The sequence below is a fragment of the Salvelinus fontinalis genome, chromosome 10 (genome assembly GCF_029448725.1).
Source record: "Salvelinus fontinalis isolate EN_2023a chromosome 10, ASM2944872v1, whole genome shotgun sequence".
In the NCBI taxonomy this organism is placed as follows: domain Eukaryota; kingdom Metazoa; phylum Chordata; class Actinopteri; order Salmoniformes; family Salmonidae; genus Salvelinus; species Salvelinus fontinalis.
In genome coordinates, this window is record NC_074674.1 from 28,825,577 (window position 1) to 28,848,897 (window position 23,321).

General features: G+C 45.2%; 1 protein-coding gene across 1 annotated transcript in view; it reads right to left on the bottom strand.

The window, feature by feature from the left end:
• LOC129863932 (stress-induced-phosphoprotein 1-like) overlaps positions 1-23,086 on the bottom strand; it is a 68,747-nt gene extending 45,661 nt beyond the window's left edge. Inside the window, exon 1 of the mRNA XM_055936385.1 lies at positions 22,496-23,086. The gene's annotated coding sequence lies outside the window, so the exon portion shown is untranslated. The remainder of the gene's footprint in view (positions 1-22,495) is intronic.
• Between the last annotated feature and the right edge of the window lie 235 nt (positions 23,087-23,321).

Sequence of the window (23,321 nt, forward strand, 5' to 3'; positions counted from 1 at the left end):
TGGGTAGTTCCAGCCCCGAATGCTGATTGGCTGACAGTCGTGGTATACAGGTATGACAAAACATTTATTTTTACTGCTCTAATCACGTTTATAATAGCAATAAGGCACCTCGGGGGTTTGTGGTATATGGCCAATATACCACGTTGCGTTGTGCCTAAGAACAGCCCTTAGCCGTGGTATGTTGGCTATATACCACACCCCCTTGGGCCTTATTGCTTAATTGAAGCATCACAGCCCTCTCTTCCCTTCTGTCTGCCTTTCTCTTCCACTCTCTCCTTCATGCCTATATTATTCCCAAGGGGTATTACAGAAGAGTAAAATCCTTTATGTGTCGAGTACATAAATTGAGAATACAATACAGTGTGCGTCGATTTGTGTGTGTGTGTGTGTGTGTCCGTTTATTAGTCACTCTGATTTAATATGAATCAGTGACTGGAGACAGAGGAGGCGCAGTAACCTGAAATTATTGGACACACAGACAATACTCTCACACACAGACACGCTGCGATGTGACTGGACTTTTAACACTGTGTTACACATTACATCTATTCACTGGCAGTGGAGTAAGAGAGAGAGAGAGAGAGAGGGAGAGTGAGAGGGAGAGAGGGAGAGAGACAGAGAAGGAGAGAGAGAGATAGAGAGGGATGGAGGGAGGAAGAGAGAGAGACGGAGGGGGGGTGGAGTGGGGGATTTAAAAAAAGGATAAATACAAAGCAAAGTGATAAACTAAGTTAGATGAACTGACATTAAAAGATGGCCTCAGACTTTTCTTCTTTCCTGCTAAAGACAACATTTCCTTCTGATTCCCTGTCTCTCCCCTTTTCTCTGTGTCTGTGAGGCTGGGCTGGATACGCAGCTGAAGGAGAGTGTTTTCTCTGTGTCTGTGAGGCTGGGCTGGATACGCAGCTGAAGGAGAGTGTTTTCTCTGTGTCTGTGAGGCTGGGCTGGATACGCAGATGAAGGAGAGTGTTTTCTCTGTGTCTGTGAGGCTGGGCTGGATACGCAGCTGAAGGAGAGTGTTTTCTCTGTGTCTGTGAGGCTGGGCTGGATACGCAGCTGAAGGAGCGTGTTTTCTCTGTGTCTGAGGCTGGGCTGGATACGCAGCTGAAGGAGAGTGTTGTCTCTGTGTCTGTGAGGCTGGGCTGGATACGCAGCTGAAGGAGAGTGTTTTCTCTGTGTCTGTGAGGCTGGGCTGGATACGCAGCTGAAGGAGAGTGTTGTCTCTGTGTCTGTGAGGCTGGGCTGGATACGCAGCTGAATGAGAGTGTTTTCTCTGTGTCTGTGAGGCTGGGCTGGATACGCAGCTGAAGGAGAGTGTTTTCTCTTCCTCCCTCCACTGTAGAGCATCAGTCCTAATAAGAAAGCTTTTAACACAGTTAATTAAGAGACCCATATGCAGTACATCTCATTTTACCCTCTCTCATTCTCTCTGTCTCCCGCCCTCTCCACCTCTCTCTAAACTCATTCAGAATCATTATCCCTGACTCCCTTTATCCTCATCTGTGGATTTCTCTCCATAAAATGATATTTCCATCCCCCTGCTCTGTCTGCAGCCCTTTTGTGCCGGTACCATTTTCAGCCCTTCAGACGGTTCCATCCTCTATACCCCTCTCCGATCAGTCGCCTCTCTAAACGTTCAACTGGATGATCTTTGACGAGCCTAATTCAGGTAGAGGAAAGAAGAGAGGGGGGGAGGAGAGAGTGGTTGCGGGGGAGATGTGAGGAACGGAAGAGGTGGGAGAAATATTAAGTGAAGAGATAGCGGCAGGAGAGCAGTCTTTGTCAGAAACACAAATATCGGTGCGAACTGAGCCAAGTGGAGTAGCCAGTGAGACTCATGTAAAGACAGGAGGGAGAATAGAGGAGGAGGAAGAGAGGAGAAAGGGAGTGAAAATAGATGGACAAGGAATGATGAGGGTGTGGGTTTTGAGGGTCAAGAAGGAAAGACAGGCCATGTTCTAAAGGATCTGAGAATGGAGAGATAGACAGAAGAGGAGAGAAACGGAGGGGGGATAGAGGGGGAGCTGTTTAAACGTTCCTCCTTGTGATGGAGCTCTAATTAACAGTCTCAGGTTCATTATCAGATGATTCATTATTTCACTGGTCATAAAAGAGCTGTGTGTGCATCCCTGGGGGACGAAGACAGGTCAATAAACCTGTCACACACACACGATCCAGTGGAGGCTGCTGAGGGGAGGATGACTCATAATAATGGCTGAAACGAAGCGAATGGAATGGCATCAAACACATGGAAACCACATGTTTGATGTATTTGATACCATTCCACCTATTCCGCTCCAGCCATTATCACGATACCATCCTCCCCAATTAAGGTGCCACCAACCTCCTGTGACACAGAGGTAAGCCAACCAGTAAGATTTGTGGTTGAAGAGACCATCCCCCTACTAAAAGAATCAGCGTGTGATTGCTTTGCTCCAAGCATGTGATCAATAAACGATCAAGTTGGCACGAGGACAAGTTATTCTAATCTAATGAGCATGTTTCCTCTATCTTACAGGACTGAGCTGGTTCTGAAGACTATCTCTGTCTATGATTGGCTATTCACTAGTTGATTAAAAGCACTGCTTGTCTTGACGTTTTCAAGACAGGGTTCAAACACAATGCTGTCAAACCCTAGCTTCTTTACAAAGAGACATTTCTCCAACAAGAATTTTGCTAAGACTGTTTGGGAGGGGTCTGAGTGGGGAGGGGGAAACTGAAAACGTTATTGGCAAAGGTTTGGAACTCTCTATATTGGTCTATTAACTAATTTACCGGCTGATGATGTCACCAGCTCGGCCAAAAATCCCTCCCACCAAAACAAGCTGAAATTTCAGGCCGTCTTTTGAAACAGCTCTCACACTAAAAGTGAATTATCCTCATTATTCCAACCTCATAGCATGTATAGAAAACACAGGAAAATATGTTTTGACTGCACTGGGCCTTTAGCATATCAGCTGTTTTTTCACCCCCTAATAACAGGCATCATCACTTGCCAATGTGCTGAATGATTGCACTCAGCAAAGTAATTAAGTAGTATTCATTAAGAATCCCTAATGCACCTTCCTTCTCAGATGATGGGTTCAGCTCCTGTCATCTCCTTCTGTCACAGGATGTAAGTCAGAAAATCCACCATTCCCTTTGCCTTTACTTGCTCTTATACCTGTGTAGTAACACTGTAATAATACTATAGTAGCAACAATAAATTATCAACATGTTCTTACATAAAAATATACATGTAGCTAATAAGTACATGAGAGAAATAACATTACCAGTCATACATGTAACCCTGTAAGAATACACATGACTGAAAAGTGCACAAACCCCATTTGTCCCTATATGATGTGTAGTGGGAGACAAATTGCAGAGTTGCAGGCAAAAATTGTTGATGCCCTCGGCTGAGTTGGATAAATGCTGTCCGCTGAGCTCTACTAATCACTGCAGCCTGTCACACAGCACAGACACGCCCCTTCTCCCCTGAGAGGAGAGATTCTGCTGCCGATCTCAGGGCTGCCACACACTGGCACCCCCTTCAACACACACGCACGCACAAACACACACACACACAGTGTAATTGATGCGATGACTGGAAATAAACAGGCAATTTAAGTGCTAGACACCTCACTGCTCTCTCTCTCCCTCCTCACTGCTCTCTCTCTCCCTCCTCACTGCTCTCTCTCTCCCTCCTCACTGCTCTCTCTCTCCCTCCTCACTGCTCTCTCTCTCCCTCCTCACTGCTCTCTCTCTCCCTCCTCACTGCTCTCTCTCTCCCTCCTCACTGCTCTCTCTCTCCATCCTCACTGCTCTCTCTCACCCTCCTCTCTGTCTCCCTATCTCTCCCTCCTCTCAGCTCTCTCCCCTCTCTATACATCTCTGTTTCCTCTCTACCTTACTCCTCTAATGCTGAAGTCACACAGTCACACACAGGTGGAGCGAGGGAGGGGACAGGGTCAATGCACAGAGAAAGGTTTGGGAGAGGGAGACAGAGACGAAGGGAGGGATGGAGAAAGAGGGAGCGAAGCTGGGAGGGAGGCACTGGAGAAGGAAGTTAGGGGGAGAAGGAGGGAGAGAGAGGGAGAGAGAGAGCAGAGAGGAGGGAGAGAGAGAGAGAGCAGAGAGGAGGGAGAGAAGCTGGGAGGCTGGCACTGGGGGAGGGAGGGAGGGAGGGAGGGAGGGAGGGAGGGAGGGAGGGAGGGAGGGCGTGCAGAGAACACAGGCTAATCTCATCTATGACTCATATTTGGATGACACCTTTAAATTACAACTTTTAACCCCTCAGGAGGGCGACAGGGTGGCATCCACTAAACCATAGTTGCCGCCTGTGTTCACAGGTTATTTGATCAATACAGACACTGTTTTTGGTCAATTCCACATTTTGGAGGGTGTGAAAAATGACATATCGGCTTCGATTGATGGTGCAGCAAGGTAGAGTGAGAGGAGAGTTGAGTGAGCAGCACTGTCTGTGACTTCCATTTAAAAGGTTGCATCCTCAGCTGTGTGTTACTCTGAGTTAATAATAAATGGGCTCTAATGATTTAATGGGTTTGCATGTTGACATATCCCATAGGCTTTGGGCTACTTGAGCCACCATACTGTACAATACACGCACTAACGGAGAAAGAGACTGAGGGATAGAAAGAGGCAGCAGAGAGAAACAAATGGAAGGAGACGGCAATAAAGAGAGAATAGGGGGACATTGGGCAGAGTCCCCGTTTAATTCTCGAGGTCCTGATTCTCTCCCTCTGACGTAAAACATCCCTAATGTTTCTACATCTCAGTCTCCACATGCCCACTTGATTGACTTTTTGTCACTCTCCATCTGTCTCTTGTTTCGCTCCCTTTACTCTCCTATTTTTCTCTTTCAATTCCTTTTCTCTCTGCGGTCTACTCCAACAACCCCCCACTCCACTCTAACACTCTCGCTCGCTCTCTCTCTTTCTCTCTCTCTCTCTCCCCTCTCTCTGTCCCCCCCTCTCTCTCTCCCCTGTCTCTCTCTCTCTGTGTCAACTTTCGTCTTGTGGGTCCTTTCCCACACTGACTACAAGGCAATATTCCATTAGCTATATTGCAGATTTTACAATTGAAAGTGAGTGCAGCTCTTCCTTTAGTTCTTGAAAAGCTGCTAGTCATAAACCCACTCCCTTAATAACACAAAGGCAATGTCTTCACTTCAATGTTGAGACAACTTCATATGTTTGCTAAGCTAGTATTTCTCTAATATTTCCAGACAGCATGTATGCTGGAACAAATTCATATGGCTGACTATGAGTCCTCTACTGAAGCCTGTTAGCTGTCTGACACTTTTGAAAATTGTATATCAAGAATTCAGGTGGCACTCTGTATTATTTCTGTAAAATTGAGAATAGACATCTGCTATAGTGATACCACCCCCTCCCACCCCAGCAAGATGAGCTGCACAGTGACAGGCCTGTACAATACGTTCTCATAGGTATTCTGGTGATCCACTTTGGTTTTTACCAACGTGTCTCTCTGTGTGACAATAGTATTCACCTGAACCTGACTACACACTGGAACATTTGTATTAGAGTATTAACAGAAATGCAGCATCCGGGGCCTCCAGAGTGGCACAGCGGTCTAAGGCATTGCATCGCAGTGCTAGAGGCGTCACTACAGACCAGGGCGACGGCGTACAATTGGCCCAGCGTCGTCCGGGTTAGGGGAGGGTTTGGCCGGCAGGGATATCTTATCCCGTTGCGCTCTAGTGACTCCTTGTGGTGGCCGGGAGCATGCACACTGACTTCAGGTCGCCAGCTGGACAGTGTTTCCTCCAACACATTGGTGTGGCTGGCTTCCGGGTTAAGCGAGCAGTGGGTATTCCATATACGTGAAATAGACATCTGTGCCCAGTGGGTATTCCATTCAACCAGTGTGTGCCCAGATCCAATCCAAGTGTGGGAAGCAGCAGAAAAGTACATTTTTAAGCTACTTTATTAACCAGAGCTGATAAAGCGCGAGAGGAGGGAGAGAAGTGCAGTTCGAGCAAGCGGGAAGGGACTATACTGTGAGTGAGTGACACAGGGAGGAGGGAGCAAGAGACGAGAGACAGCAACCGACCAAGACACGCGCTATAGTAGACTAATAGCTGCCATAGCTAGGTTATTTATCATCAAATATAATTACGTTGTAACTGTCTTGACTGCATCAAACCGGGAGAAGCTAGTTAAGCTAGCTAACGTTAGCTAGCTAGCTAGGCTAACTGAGGCTGCAGTGCATGCGCTTTCTCATCCTACAGTTACAAATAACAACAACTCCATTCAGAATATTAAATAGCACCCTACCTGTTGGCTACTGGTCATTGTAGCCTATCCTTCTCCTTTAACTTTTAAATCCATAATTTTGATTCCATTTTCCATTGATTAGATACAGGGTAGGTTACTTTCTAAATATAATCCGTTCCAGTGTCCAAAACTGTAATCAGTAACGTAACCTTTGGATTACCCAAATTCAGTAACATAATCTGATTACATTCCGTTACTTTTAGATTACATTCCCCTTAATTAAGAGGCATTAGAAGACAAAAATGTATGTTACAAACTGAACGACATCTATTGCAGGATAAATAAATGTTAAAGTTTACATAGCTGGCCGTGTATGGACGTTAAATTTTACTTTATAGGTTGGTTATGTAGGCTCCTTGAAACCCATCACTTTCTACTACATATAATAATACGATTAAATGATATCTTTACATTAAAAGTCTATCAGAATTCCAGTCATTCCATAAATGTTATACCTCTTGATCTTCAAGAATTGGACTTGGAATATGGAAGTATGGAAGTATAGATTAGCAAAATTGTTTTACATGAGCATGACCCCAAAACTAAGGACTTATTAGCCAGTCCTACTCTGTTGTTTATGATTTTGTTGTCATGGAGGACTGATTGGGCTCGATGATTCAAGTTGAAAAATAAATGCTGTGCTCATAAAAAAACAATGATTGACAGGCAGCTTAAGCTTCTTGAATTCAACCATTATTGGGTTCAAATACACATTTAGATTTGTGATCATTCATCCACAACAACCACAATCCGTAAGGCGCAAATAACTAAATGAGAGAGCAGCACCATGTAGATATCAATAATAAGTGATATCCGTATCGCTGTAGAATACACCACTGCTGTCATCCTTACCTCCAAGCATATATTCAAGTTGAATAATCTTTGGATGCCGCCAGCAGTCTCACCATTGGAAGACATAGCTTGTACTGTAGCCTACAAAAGCATATTCCTGCACTTTTCCCACGATCACATCAAAAAAATGTGGTGTGTCATCATAGTGGTCTCTGACTTTTTCAATGCTGATTTGAATGTCATTTTTCGCAAACATCCTTTCTGAATTTAAAAGTAATCCTCGAAGTAATCATCTAGTTTTTCAAAAGTATCTGTAATCCGATTACAATATTTTGCTGGTAACGTAACGGATTACAGCTACCGTTTTTTGTAATCCCTTACATGTAACGGATTACATGTAATCCGTTACTCCCCAACCCTGATTAGATATCTCCTAACTTTTGCCACACATGGAGCTAGGCTCTATGACTGTAGCCTATTGCCGCTTTGATGACTAATGATTGGCCAACAACAAGCTACACGCGCCACGCTTCACTCTCGTGAAAAGCAAGAGCAGCAGCATAAATTATGAAATTTGTCTCTCTGTCTCTGCTGCAGTAGTCGCATTCGGATCTGTACGGGCCCTTTTAGACAAGTCAGTTAAAACCATATCGGATCCGACCCAAACCCGTGACATTATTTAGAATTGTGGATCCGGATCCGCTCGGGTCCCAGATCGGGTCTCGGGTACAGGTGGTTCCGTGAAGACCTCCAGTATGGAAACACACCAGACTGAGAAATAAATAATTAGTGGTGGGACGTTTCATCCCAAGCCTCGTCCACATTTCACTCCGGCTATACAGGACAGAGAGCAAAAAAACAAACATCCAGGAGACACAACAGTGCCAATGAACTCCATTTGAACTCTGCAACATTTTCTGCACAACTGATCATTGTACTTCATTTCACAAACAAGACGAGAGAGTCTGAAGCATAAAAGATGACCAGAGAGTCTGAAGCACAGAGATGATTTCTCAATGGCAGGAGGGAACTTGGGATGGATGGAGGGAAGGAGAGAGGAATGAACCTGTCCAAGGTGCAGGAGGGACAGGTCTGTGTGGACATGGGCCTGTTTCTACTCGACACACACACATACCTCAGGCCTCTCGACACTGCTTTCCGGAAGGCCATCCACCTGCACCTGATCCAGTCTCATCTTCACAACAAACTGTGTTTGAATGGGACTTATTTCATTCAGGCCTGTCTTTGTTGTTGTGAATGCGATCTGCTAATGTAATCCAATTAGGTGCGGTCCTCTGCTTTATCTCATTATGTTAAGCTTCCTGTGACGGCTCGTCTACCGCTTAACACACATCATCCACTAAAACCTGATTGATCGAGGGGTTGAATTGAAGGAATGATTGATTGGTCGGTTGGTAGAGAATATATCCCCATATGGCAAGTAAAACACAATTGTGGGTATAATTTATTTAGGGTTCAGATGAAGGGCGTAATTTGAGGTAATCCACACAGATGTCTCAGGGGGAAAACATCTGGACAGGCTGTGGGCTCAGTTACCTCGAAATAGCTCTCTAGTCTACAGTAAGTCTACTGCCATATCCTCAAACTGTGGCTCAGAATGGGTCTCTCTGGAAAATGGTTGAGAAATAACCAGCTATATAGGGTAACTGATGGATTCCAAGAAACCATTACTCTACACTGCTCACCTTATTTATGAGTACAGGAAAATGTACTTTGTGATTGGTTGAATGCATTCTTCTTTCCCAGATACTTTATAGCCAGGCATAGGGAATACATAACTATTATCTACAATTTCCTGAGAAACCCCCCCCAAAAAGACAGTAATAGTTAGTAATAATAGTTTTATGAACACAACCTTTGAGTGTTGATCTGTAAGTGTTATAAACATCAGCATTTGATCTATGTTTTTAACCCAAGAACCTGTAGAGGCACTGGAGGAGTAAAGGTACTGAATGAGTAGAGGTACTGGAGGAATAGAGGTACTGGAGGAATAGAGGTACTGGAGGAGTAGAGGTACTGAATGAGTAGAGGTACTGAATGAGTAGAGGTACTGGAGGAATAGAGGTACTGGAGGAATAGAGTTGCTGGAGGAATAGAGGTACTGGAGGAGTAGAGGTACTGGAGGAATAGAGGTACTGGAGGAATAGAGGTACTGGAGGAGTAGAGGTACTGAATGAGTAGAGGTACTGGAGGAATAGAGGTACTGGAGGAATAGAGGTACTGGTGGAATAGAGGTACTGGAGGAATAGAGTTGCTGGATGAATAGAGGTACTGGAGGAATAGAGGTACTGGATGAATAGAGGTACTGGAGGAATAGAGGTACTGGATGAATAGAGGTACTGGAGGAATAGAGGTACTGGAGGAATAGAGGTACTGGATGAATAGAGGTACTGGAGGAGTAGAGGTACTGGAGGAATAGAGGTACTGGAGGAATAGAGGTACTGGATGAATAGAGGTACTGGAGGAATAGAGGTACTGGAGGAATAGAGGTACTGGAGGAATAGAGGTACTGGAGGAATAGAGGTACTGGAGGAATAGAGGTACTGGTGGAATAGAGGTACTGGAGGAGTAGAGGTACTGGTGGAATAGAGGTACTGGAGGAGTAGAGGTACTGGAGGAGTAGAGGTACTGAATGAGTAGAGGTACTGGTGGAATAGAGGTACTGGAGGAGTAGAGGTATTGGAGGAATAGAGGTACTGGAGGAGTAGAGGTACTGGAGGAGTAGAGGTACTGGAGGAATAGAGGTACTGGTGGAATAGAGGTACTGGAGGAATAGAGGTACTGGATGAATAGAGGTACTGGAGGAATAGAGGTACTGGAGGAGTAGAGGTACTGAATGAATAGAGGTACTGGAGGAATAGAGGTACTGGAGGAATAGAGGTACTGGAGGAATAGAGGTACTGGATGAATAGAGGTACTGGAGGAATAGAGGTACTGGATGAATAGAGGTACTGGAGGAATAGAGGTACTGGAGGAGTAGAGGTACTGGAGGAATAGAGGTACTGGAGGAATAGAGGTACTGGAGGAGTAGAGGTACTGAATGAGTAGAGGTACTGAATGAGTAGAGGTACTGGAGGAATAGAGGTACTGGAGGAATAGAGGTACTGGAGGAGTAGAGGTACTGGAGGAATAGAGGTACTGGAGGAATAGAGGTACTGGAGGAGTAGAGGTACTGAATGAGTAGAGGTACTGAATGAGTAGAGGTACTGGAGGAATAGAGGTACTGGAGGAATAGAGTTGCTGGAGGAATAGAGGTACTGGAGGAGTAGAGGTACTGGAGGAATAGAGGTACTAGAGGAATAGAGGTACTGGAGGAGTAGAGGTACTGAATGAGTAGAGGTACTGAATGAGTAGAGGTACTGGAGGAATAGAGGTACTGGAGGAATAGAGGTACTGGAGGAATAGAGGTACTGGAGGAATAGAGGTACTGGAGGAATAGAGGTACTGGTGGAATAGAGGTACTGGAGGAGTAGAGGTACTGGTGGAATAGAGGTACTGGAGGAGTAGAGGTACTGGAGGAGTAGAGGTACTGAATGAGTAGAGGTACTGGTGGAATAGAGGTACTGGAGGAGTAGAGGTATTGGAGGAATAGAGGTACTGGAGGAGTAGAGGTACTGGAGGAGTAGAGGTACTGGAGGAATAGAGGTACTGGTGGAATAGAGGTACTGGAGGAATAGAGGTACTGGATGAATAGAGGTACTGGAGGAATAGAGGTACTGGAGGAGTAGAGGTACTGAATGAATAGAGGTACTGGAGGAATAGAGGTACTGGAGGAATAGAGGTACTGGAGGAATAGAGGTACTGGATGAATAGAGGTACTGGAGGAATAGAGGTACTGGATGAATAGAGGTACTGGAGGAATAGAGGTACTGGAGGAGTAGAGGTACTGGAGGAATAGAGGTACTGGAGGAATAGAGGTACTGGAGGAGTAGAGGTACTGAATGAGTAGAGGTACTGAATGAGTAGAGGTACTGGAGGAATAGAGGTACTGGAGGAATAGAGTTGCTGGAGGAATAGAGGTACTGGAGGAGTAGAGGTACTGGAGGAATAGAGGTACTGGAGGAATAGAGGTACTGGAGGAGTAGAGGTACTGAATGAGTAGAGGTACTGAATGAGTAGAGGTACTGGAGGAATAGAGGTACTGGAGGAATAGAGGTACTGGATGAATAGAGGTACTGGAGGAATAGAGGTACTGGAGGAATAGAGGTACTGGAGGAATAGAGGTACTGGATGAATAGAGGTACTGGAGGAGTAGAGGTACTGGAGGAATAGAGGTACTGGAGGAATAGAGGTACTGGATGAATAGAGGTACTGGAGGAATAGAGGTACTGGATGAATAGAGGTACTGGAGGAATAGAGGTACTGGAGGAGTAGAGGTACTGGAGGAATAGAGGTACTGGAGGAATAGAGGTACTGGATGAATAGAGGTACTGGAGGAATAGAGGTACTGGATGAATAGAGGTACTGGAGGAATAGAGGTACTGGAGGAATAGAGGTACTGGAGGAGTAGAGGTACTGGAGGAATAGAGGTACTGGAGGAATAGAGGTACTGGATGAATAGAGGTACTGGAGGAATAGAGGTACTGGAGGAATAGAGGTACTGGAGGAATAGAGGTACTGGATGAATAGAGGTACTGGAGGAATAGAGGTACTGGAGGAATAGAGGTACTGGAGGAATAGAGGTACTGGAGAAGTAGAGGTACTGAATGAGTAGAGGTACTGAATGAGTAGAGGTACTGGGGGAATAGAGGTACTGGAGGAATAGAGGTACTGGAGGAATAGAGTTGCTGGAGGAGTAGAGGTACTGGAGGAATAGAGGTACTGGAGGAGTAGAGGTACTGAATGAGTAGAGGTACTGAATGAGTAGAGGTACTGGAGGAGTAGAGGTACTGGAGGAGTAGAGGTATTGGAGGAATAGAGGTACTGGAGGAGTAGAGGTACTGGAGGAGTAGAGGTACTGGAGGAGTAGAGGTACTGGAGGAATAGAGGTACTGGTGGAATAGAGGTACTGGTGGAATAGAGGTACTGGAGGAGTAGAGGTACTGGAGGAGTAGAGGTACTGGAGGAGTAGAGTTACTGGAGGAATAGAGGTACTGGTGGAATAGAGGTACTGGAGGAGTAGAGGTACTGGAGGAGTAGAGGTACTGGAGGAGTAGAGGTACTGGAGGAATAGAGGTACTGGTGGAATAGAGGTACTGGAGGAGTAGAGGTACTGGAGGAGTAGAGGTACTGGAGGAATAGAGGTACTGGAGGAGTAGAGGTACTGGAGGAGTAGAGGTACTGGAGGAGTAGAGGTATTGGAGGAATAGAGGTACTGGAGGAGTAGAGGTACTGAATGAGTAGAGGTACTGGAGGAATAGAGGTACTGGAGGAGTAGAGGTACTGAATGAGTAGAGGTACTGGAGGAGTAGAGGTACTGAATGAGTAGAGGTACTGGAGGAGTAGAGGTACTGGAGGAATAGAGGTACTGGAGGAATAGAGGTACTGGAGGAATAGAGGTACTGGAGGAGTAGAGGTACTGAATGAGTAGAGGTACTGAATGAGTAGAGGTACTGGGGGAATAGAGGTACTGGAGGAATAGAGGTACTGGAGGAATAGAGTTGCTGGAGGAGTAGAGGTACTGGAGGAATAGAGGTACTGGAGGAGTAGAGGTACTGAATGAGTAGAGGTACTGAATGAGTAGAGGTACTGGAGGAGTAGAGGTACTGGAGGAGTAGAGGTATTGGAGGAATAGAGGTACTGGAGGAGTAGAGGTACTGGAGGAGTAGAGGTACTGGAGGAGTAGAGGTACTGGAGGAATAGAGGTACTGGTGGAATAGAGGTACTGGAGGAGTAGAGGTACTGGAGGAGTAGAGGTACTGGAGGAGTAGAGTTACTGGAGGAATAGAGGTACTGGTGGAATAGAGGTACTGGAGGAGTAGAGGTACTGGAGGAGTAGAGGTACTGGAGGAGTAGAGGTACTGGAGGAATAGAGGTACTGGTGGAATAGAGGTACTGGAGGAGTAGAGGTACTGGAGGAGTAGAGGTACTGGAGGAATAGAGGTACTGGAGGAGTAGAGGTACTGGAGGAGTAGAGGTATTGGAGGAATAGAGGTACTGGAGGAGTAGAGGTACTGAATGAGTAGAGGTACTGGAGGAATAGAGGTACTGGAGGAGTAGAGGTACTGAATGAGTAGAGGTACTGGAGGAGTAGAGGTACTGAATGAGTAGAGGTACTGGAGGAGTAGAGGTACTGGAAGCCTCAGGGGAGAAATCCTTGAAATGCAACTCACAACATCTGAATGCCAAGCAAGCCAAATTAGCTCAAACATGCCAGCTCGCCTGTCATTAATTAGTGTTGATGATAAAAATTGCGGTCACAATGATATCCATCTGATAGGGCAACTGGAAGGCATGCAAACTGTCTCACATCTCCACAGAGCCCTGGTAAATCCCGTTCTCTCTCTCTCTCTCTTTCGCTCTCTCTGTATCGCTCTCTCACTCTCTATCGCTCTCTCTGTATTGCTCTCTCAATCTTTATTGCTCTCCCTCTCTCTTTATTGCTCTCTCTCTCTCACTCTCTATCGCTCTCTCTCTCTCTGTATTGCTTTCTCACTCTCCATCTTTCTCTCTCTCTCTCACTCTTTCTCTCGCTCTCTCTCTCTCCTCTATTGTTCTCGCTCTCTCTCTATCACATCACTCTCTCTGTCTCTATCTCTCTCTCTCTCTCTATGTCTCTGTATCCATCTATCTCACAACAAGTCCTCCTCCCTCTTTGTCTTCATCACTGTCTCTCCTCTCTCATCCCTCCATATTCATCTTGATCCTGTCCTGTACTTCTTTTTATTTCTATTCCTGCCTCCCTCTAATCTGCTGCTGCATTGTGTGGTGGCTTTAATATGAAGTGTCTGACAAGCACTGCCTCTCTGTACTGTAATAATCCCGGATTACACATAGCTATTGAGTTCATGTGTTTACGTGTGTGTGCGTTTTACGAGTGGGAACTCACGTGGGTATGTTTCTGGGCACAACTGTAACAATGTATTAATGTGTGTGTGGGAAAGAGAGGGGGGGGGGGGGGGAGCAAGAGAGCGAGAGAGAGTGTGAGTGCATGCATATCCATTTATGTGTGGGCGCATGCATGGGCCTAATCTTGTACTATAATCTTGTCTGCTGCCACTCTACATTTGTGTAGCCATAATCTCATGTGTTTGCAATGGCTGGCATCTGTACTTTCATAATCTGGTGGAAAGGTCTGTAACCCAGCCCTCCAGAAAGCCCAGAGAGATCAAATCCACGTTTTTTAATACTGTTGTTAAGCCTCCAGCCCCCTCACTAACATCAAACCAACCCAAATGTCATGTCCCATTTGTGGAAGAGGGCTGAACATATCTCTGGGAATCTGAATCAACAGTCTGTCAGAATTGTGATATTAAAACCTTGCCATGAAGAGTTGATGAAATATAATTATCAGAACCAGACAGTCTGTGGAGAACATTCCTTATCAATACCTTCCAGAGTTGTCTGCAAGTTTAATCGATGAAACTTGCAACTGTATGTATGCTTTATGGCAGCGAGCTCAGTTTGATTTGAAGTACTTTACTCCAGGTGTTGATCACTTCAGATAAATTATGGGGTTTGAGGAAATTCTGCCTGAAATTATTCCAGCTGGTCCAAATAACTGAACGTTCAGTTCCTCTTTTACTGTTAAATCGTTAAATCATTCTGTAGACTAGCTGTTTGTTACAGATGTTTTACAAATCTAAAAAAACATCTTATTGAGCTTTGCTTCTTGGTTTTGTGTGAGCAACAGGTTAGTAAATATCTATTATGTTGCTGTGTTATATCAATATATATAAACTGGGTGGTTCAAGCCCTGAATGCTGATTGGCTGACTACCGTGGTATACCCCGCGTATTACAAAACATTTATTTTTACTGCTCTAATTACGTTGGTAACCATTTTATAATAAAGCAATAAGGCACCTTGGGGGTTGTGATAGATGGCCAATATACCACGGCTAAGGGCTGTATCCAAGCACTCCATGTTGCGTCCTGGATAAGAACAGCCCTTAGCCGTGGTATATTGGCAATATACCACACCCCCTCTGGCCTTATTGCTTAAACGTCTTCCTCTTACTTTTTGTGGTCACTCGGGAGCATCTAAAATAGTATGCCATTATACAATATTTCTTCTTATCTGTATGCAAGTCTCAAAACACTTGAGGGTTTCAGAGTCAAAATGCAGAATTTCCACTTCAGGCCAACATGCACTGCTGATATGCATTTAAGCTAATTATGGAAATATATTCTCACCTCTGCAGCAGTAGTGATGGTTTGGTCATTGTAATGCACAGAAAACAAAAAAACACTCATTTTCATTAGCAACAACTATATATCTTCCGAAAGTCTTCTTAAAACCAGCTGTAAGTGTGACACACCAATTAAAAATAAACAACCAACTGCATGTTCTGTTTTTAATCTTACACTTAATCAACAGTAATTATGCATTCTTCAAAAGTCTCATGTGACTTTCCTGGACCAATTAACTAGTATGGCGGTGCTCCAATATATCTAAGGAATAAGGTAAAATGAGCTTTACTGTTCAACTTAAAGGACCTGAGGTACTACATGCTGTACAGAATGGTCTGTAGCATGCTAAAGTGATCTGAGCATGTGTTCCTTGTGTAAATTGTTGAATTAATGGGGTCAATGCACTAAAGGGCTAGACCAGGAGAGCAGGGATTGAAATCGACTGTACTCACTAATGTCGGGGCTTTTGAGGAAGGAGACACTCGGCTCAGCCAGTGTGGTCTTCATATACTGAGTCTACTTTATCAATAATAGAGTTCTGAATCCAGTTACTATAATCCAGTTTCTCAATAGGGTGCAGCATATTTATTGTGAACTCTGACTGCATACAGGACTGCATGTACATAATACAGTCACTTATAAGAAATCCCGCTATGCCCCCCGACGACCCATCAAACAGGCAAAGCGTCAAAATAAGACTAAGATCGAATCGTACTACACCGGCTCCGACGCTCGTCGGTGGCAGGGCTTGCAAACCATTACAGACTACAAAGGAAAGCACAGCTGAGAGCTGCCCAGTGACACAAGCCTACCAGATGAGCTAAATTACCTCTATGCTCGCCTCGAGGCAAGTAACACTGAAACATGCGTGAGAGCATCACCTGTTCCGGATGACTGTGTGATTACGCTCTCCGTAGCCGATGTGAGTAAGACCTTTAAACAGGTCAACATTCACAAGGCCGCAGGGCCAGACGGATTACAAGGACGTGTACTCCGAGCATGCACTGACCAACTGACAAGTGTCTTCACTGACATTTTCAACCTCTCCCTGTCTAAGTCTGTAATACCAACATGTTTCAAGCAGACCACCATAGTCCCTGTGCCCAAGAACACGAAGGTAACCTTCCTAAATGATGACCGACCCGTAGTTCTCACGTCTGTAGCCATGAAGTGCTTTGAAAGGCTGGGCATGGCTCACATCAACACCATTATCCCAAAAACCCTAGACCCACTCCAATTTGCATACCGCCCTAACAGATCCACAGATGATGCAATCTCTATTGCACTCCACACTGCCCTTTCCCACCTGGACAAAAGGAACACCTATGTGAGAATGCTATTCATTGACTACAGCTCAGCGTTCAACACCATAGTGCCCTCAAAGCTCATCACTAAGCTAAGTACCCTGGGACTAATCACCTCCCTCTGCAACTGGATCCTGGACTTCCTGACGGGCCGCCTCCAGGTGGTAAGGGTAGGTAACAACACATCCCCTCAGGGGTGCGAGCTCAGTCCCCTCCTGTACTCCCGGTTCACGCATGACTGCACGACCACGCACGACTCCAACACCATCATTAAGTTTGCAGATGACACAACAGTGGTAGGCCTGATCACCGACAACAACGAGACAGCCTATAGGGAGGAGGTCAAAGACCTGGCCGTGTGGTGCCAGGCCAACAACCTCTCCCTCAACGTGATCAAGACAAAGGAGATGATTTTGGACTACAGGAACAGGAGGACCGAGCATGCCCCCATTCTCATCGACGGGGCGGTAGTGGAGCAGGTTGAGAGCTTCAAGTTCCTTGGTGTCCACATCACCAACAAACTAACATGGTCCAAACACACCAAGACAGTCGTGAAGAGGGCACAACAAAACCTATTCCCCCTCAGCAGACTGAAAGGATTTGGCATGGGTCCTCAGATCCTCAAAAGGTTCTACAGCTGCACCATCGAGAGCATCCTGACTGGTTGCATCACTGCCTGGTATGGCAACTGCTTGGCCTCTGACCGCAAGGCACTACAAAGGGTAGTGCATACGGCCCAGTACATCACTGGGGCCAAGCTTCCTGCCATACAGGACCTCTATACCAGGCGGTGTCAGAGGAAGTCCCTAGAAATTGTCAAAGACTCCAGTCACCCTAGTCATAGACTGTTCTCTCTGCTACCGCATGGCAAGCCGTACCGGAGCGCCAAGTCTAGGTCCAAGAGGCTTCTAAACAGCTTCTACCCCCAAGCCATACGACTCCTAAACATCTAATCACATGGCTACCCAGACTATTTGCATTGCACCCCCCCACCCCCTCTTTTACACTGCTACGACTCTCTGTTATTATCTATACATAGCCACTTTAATAACTCTACCTACATGTACATATTACCTCAATTACCTCGACTAACCGGTGCCCCCGCACATTGACTCTGTACCGGTACCCCCTGTATATAGCCTCGCTATTGTCATTTTACTGCTGCTCTTTAATTATTTGGTATTTTATTTCTTATTCGTATTTTATTGGTTTGAAAAAAAAAGATTCTTAAAACTGCATTGTTGGTTAAGGCTTGTAAATAAGCATTTCACTGTAAGGTCTACACCTGTTGTATTCGGCGCATGTGACAAATACCATTTGATTTGATTTGTATGCTCCATTAAGTGTGTACGGTTTGAGTGTGTGTGAAAAAGGGAGAGTGAGTGAGCGATAGAGAGCTGTGTATGAATTAGTTATGTTCTATGTGTATGTCTCTGGGAGTTGGCAAATGTCTGTACTTGTGCTGGCATGTCCACTGTGCCCTACTGGCTGCCAGCTGTCACTGAGTGAGAGAAGAGGGTGGAGGAGAAGAGAAGAGAGGGATAGAGGGAGGGAGGGGTGTCAATGTGAAGACACAAACCCTAAGTCTCTCGTTCTCTCTTTCCTCTCATTTTTCACCTTCCTGATGACATCAGCAACAAGGCTGCTCAGAGGCAGATAGGAGAGAGAGAGAGAGCGAGAGAGAGAGAGAGAGAGAGAGAGAGCGAGAGAGCGAGAGAGAGAGAGAGAGAGAGAGAGAGAGAGAGAGAGAGAGAGAGAGAGCGAGAGAGAGCGAGAGAGAGAGAGAGAGAGAGCGAGAGAGAGAGAGAGAGAGAGAGAGAGAGAGACAGACAGACAGACAGACAGACAGACAGACAGACAGACAGACAGACAGACAGACAGACAGACAAAAATAGGGAAGAGATTATGAGGGGAAGAGAGAGAAAGGGGAGAGAATGGTTTGACAGAAAGTTGCAACTGCCTATTACTGCTAATGCTAATATAAGGCCAGGGTAAGGAATGATTATGCATGGACACTGCCACTTCAGCTATTTCTCAAGGTTTAATTAGAGTAAGCTACACAACTTCAGGGGACAAATAAAATATAAGGAGAAATCATATGAACAGAAAGCTGGTACCTGTTATGGCACCAAACCCTAAACTGAAGACATATCCCAGAAATCACAGATCTTTATACCCAGGGCAATGGCATCCGGTATCACAATGAAGGTCATCCAATAGTGGTCCCAGAGTAACAATACTGAACATTGAGTAGTAATGTAATTAGCATATCATAGTCCTGGTAAATACAGATGCTGATTAAACTGATGGCTACGTTCATGTATGCAGAGGGACTCAGTGACATTTAAAGATAATAATAATATGCTATTATTCATTATGCACACATTTGCATCACTGTGTTTGCATGGGGAACTAGGTGTTCACCTCTCTCCCATATTCCGATGACTTCACTGAGTAATAAGGACAAACTGTCCGAGAATAAATGTGGTTCCACTCTCTGTATAAATAGAAAAACCCAGGATTGTCTAACAGACCCAAATGACACCAGGAAAACTCAGCCATAATAACACAGCTAAAATGGGAGGAATTTATATTCTGAGTTGGAGAGTTAAGAAAGGTACATTTGCATGAAAAATCAAGACCCATTCCCAAAGCGATTCATTCATTCCTGCGTGCCTCCAGCCCCATTCTAGTATAGTCCATTTAGCGAAGGAAAGAAGGAAGGAAGGAAGGAGTGTGATTGATGGCTCATAATGGTGCCTGCTGTTCTGCCACTCAATGGATAAGGTGCTGTACTTAAGCCATTGTCAATACCTGGGGAATTTCTCTCTGATTTTAATACCATCCTCCAACAGCCATAAATGATGCAAATGCCCATCTATGGAGGAACAGACAGAGGTAAAGGGAGAGAGAGGGGAGAGGGAAGGACATGGAGCAAATGAGAAAGAGAGAAATGGAGAAGGAAGGCTGATGGGGTCCAGTAGAGAGAAGGGGCTCAGGGGGGAATTGAGCCTCAAAAAGACTAGAAAAATCATTACACTGCAACTAATACACCTACAGGCATTTAGAGCTGCTTTGTTGTGATGGAAAACCTTAAGAAGAACCTAAACTCTCACCACGTAAAAATGTCAAGGAAAAGAAATCTCACAAAGAATGAGTTCCTCGATGGCCTGTATGTATCCATGTTTCCAAAGCTAAACCTGTTGGGGCCAGTGTCAGTCAATCTCCCCAATGTGTTGCTGTATGAAATAACACACGTTGTTGAGTAAAGAGGTGGGACTAGATTTGAGTAAAGGGGTGACCTAGGGTTGAGTAAAGGGGTAGGACTAGATTTGAGTAAAGGGGTGGGACTAGGGTTGAGTAAAGGGGTGGGACTAGAGTTGAGTAAAAGGGTGGGACTAGAGTTGAGTAAAGGGGTGGGATTAGGTTTGAGTAAAGGGGTGGGACTAGGGTTGAGTAAAGGGGTGGGACTAGAGTTGAGTAAAGGGGTGGGACTAGGGTTGAGTAAAGGGGTGGGACTAGGTTTGAGTAAAGGGGTGGGACTAGGGTTGCAAAAGTCTGGTAACTTTCCCAAAATTCCCATAAATCCCGGTGGCGGTTTCCCGGATTTTCAGTTTAATCCATCCCTAATCCAGGGATCGTCCAACCGGTATTTCTGGAAAACTGGGAAATTTACCACCCTAATTTATATTTAACCTTTATTTAACTAGGCAAGTAAGCTAAGAACAAATAATTTCTTAGAATGACAACCTAGCAACAGTGGGTTAACTGCCTTGTTCAGGGGATAGAGACAGATCTTTACCTTGTCAGCTCGGGGATTCAATCTAGCAATCTTTCGGTTACTGGCCCAACACGCTAACCACTAGGTTACCTGCCAACCCTGTAAGGTCTACACTCTAGGTAGGACTGACACTGAGCAGAGGATATTTGGTGCGAGGCTGAAATACACTTTATATACAAAAGTATTTGGACACCCCTTCAAATTAGAGTATTCGGCTAGTTCAGCCACACAGTTGCTAACAGGTCTATAAAACCAAGCACACAGCCATGCAATCTCCGTAGACAAACATTTGCCGTAGAATTGCCTTACTGGAGAGCTGCCTCTGGAAGCAACGTCAGCACAAGAACTGTTCGTCGGGAGCTTCATGAAATGGGTTTCATTGGCTGAGCAGCCGCACACAAACCTAAGATCACCATGTGCAATGCCAAGCATCGGCTGGAGTGGTGTAAAGCTCACTGCCATTGGGTTCTGGAGCAGTGGAAACGCGTTCATTGGAGTGATGAATCACGCTTCACCATCTGGCAATCCGATTGAAGAATCTTGGTTTGGCGGATGCCAGGAGAACGCTTCTTGCACCAATGTATAGTGCCAACTGTAAAGTTTGGCGGAGGAGGAATAAGGACCGGAGGAGGAATGGAGCTGTTTTTCATGGTTCGGGCCCCTTAGTTCCAGTGAAGATATATCTTACAGCATACAATGACATTCTAGACAATTCTGTGCTTCCAAATTTGTGGCAACAGTTTGGGGAAAGCCCTTTCCTGATTCAGCATGACAATGCCTCTGTGCACAAAGCGAGGTCCATATAGAAATGGTTTGTCAAGATCGGTGTGGAAGAACTTCACTGGCCTGCACAGAGCCCTGACCTCAACCCCATCAAACCCATTTGGGATGAATTGGAACCTCGACTGCGAGCCAGTCCTAATCACCCAACATCAGTGCCCGACCTCACTTATGCTCTTGTGGCTGAATGGAAGCAAGTCCCTGCAGCAATGTTCCAACATCTAGTGGAAAGCCTTCCCAGAAGAGTGGAGGCTGTAAAATGGGAACTAATCCGTATTAATGCCCATGATTTTGGAATGAGATGTTCGATGAGCAGGTGTCCACATACTTTTGGTCATGTTGTGTATATATGGGCTGTAATCTTTAAACCACAAGTGAGCCTGCAGAATCCAAGGGATAGCCCTATGATTTATATTCCAATGGTATTTATCATCATTACACATTGATATTCAGTTAGTTGGTTTAGTCAAGCAATTTAAATATGTACATTTGGGCTGTTGCTGACCTGGACACTTGTAAGTGGGATATTCTAAAGGCGCTATGTGCCAGGTCGTCGAGCCTTTCAACCTTTACTGGTACCCCCATAGGCCTGTCATAGACGGGAGTATGCCTAAAAGGATACAACAGTATCACAGAAAATGTGTTCCACTGCCACAACCAACTTCATCGTTACCATGGGCTACAGCACCCTGGTTGACTGTCTTCTTGCTAATATGCCGCATTAATAAATTAAAAAACGCGCGCAAACATAAACACACAAGGAGAATTTGTCACGCACAGGTAACCTACACGGGAAGTAACCGCTCTCCACTATCCCAACTTGTTCGTGCGGCCATTACCGCCTGTACAGGCAAAATGAAATGTAATTTAAACGTTCTATGGGCTATTCAAGTGTGCGTGAATTTGTAACCTTAGCCGTGGTATATTGGCTATATACCACACCCCCTCGGGCCTTAGTGCTTAAGTTAGTCATATGGAAAAAGCATACGTTTGAAAAAATCGCTTGATTTTTTTGTTAATATGCAAAATGTGCAAGAGGCTCACCACATTTACTGCATTTGTGTATTTAGTAGCCTAGCCTACTTTATCAAGACAGACACAACTGGTAGCTTTGACTTGTCAAGACAGTATAAGCAAGCCTCACCCAAACTGATGCACAATGGAATAAGTGCAATAGCTAGGCTACTGACAATCCTCCCCTGGCAAAACGATCAACATTCACCTTACCGCCTTTACACCAGTCGTCTTTTTCTCCCAGGCTTTCTTTTGTGCGCCTCACAGAGCGTTGTTCAGGCAATTTGCAGGTTCGTCCCGATGCCCTCCAGAAGCAGACGAAACGACAAAATCGCCCTTGCTTGTAGTTCCAAATTAAGTCGCCAGCGTCAAGTGTGGATCAGTCACTCACCATCATTATAATAATGTGCTGCCAAGTCTCTCTATCTCTCTCTCTCTTAGCAACCTACCTCCCTCTGCCCTTTTCAAATATCCTCCCGCTGCGACATAGCCTACAGTAAATGTGCAGTCATAATTGAAATAAATCAAATAGGTTATGCCAAGACAGCTGGACCGCTCTGATCAACTTGTGCGTTAGGTGATAATAATTTGTGATTACTCATTAATCATATTCACTCCCTAGATTATTTTCCTCGAAGTTCTCAGCACCCGTAATTTTTCGATGGCATAGCCGAAATTAAAATGAAACGTGATGTATTTACCCTCTTCCTCTCTCTGCACTGACCATTGTCGCTGACGCTCTGGTAAGGGTTTCGGGGATGTAGAGCGGGAGAATAGGGTGGAAGGGGTGCTGAAGGAAAGCAAGTGAGACTGACTCTGCTGTTGCGAGGATGGGGTGGTCAAAGGAGAGAGATGACTTTGTCTGTGCCTGAAAAGAGATGTGACCTCTCTCGCTCGCTCTCTCTCGATGTCTCTCTTTCTCTCTAACATGAAGCATGAAGACATGTCAAATGTGGTTAATCATTCCCATATCTATAGTATTTCCCCCCCCACATAGACCTTTATTTATTTATTTAAGTGTGTGTACTTGAGTAAATTT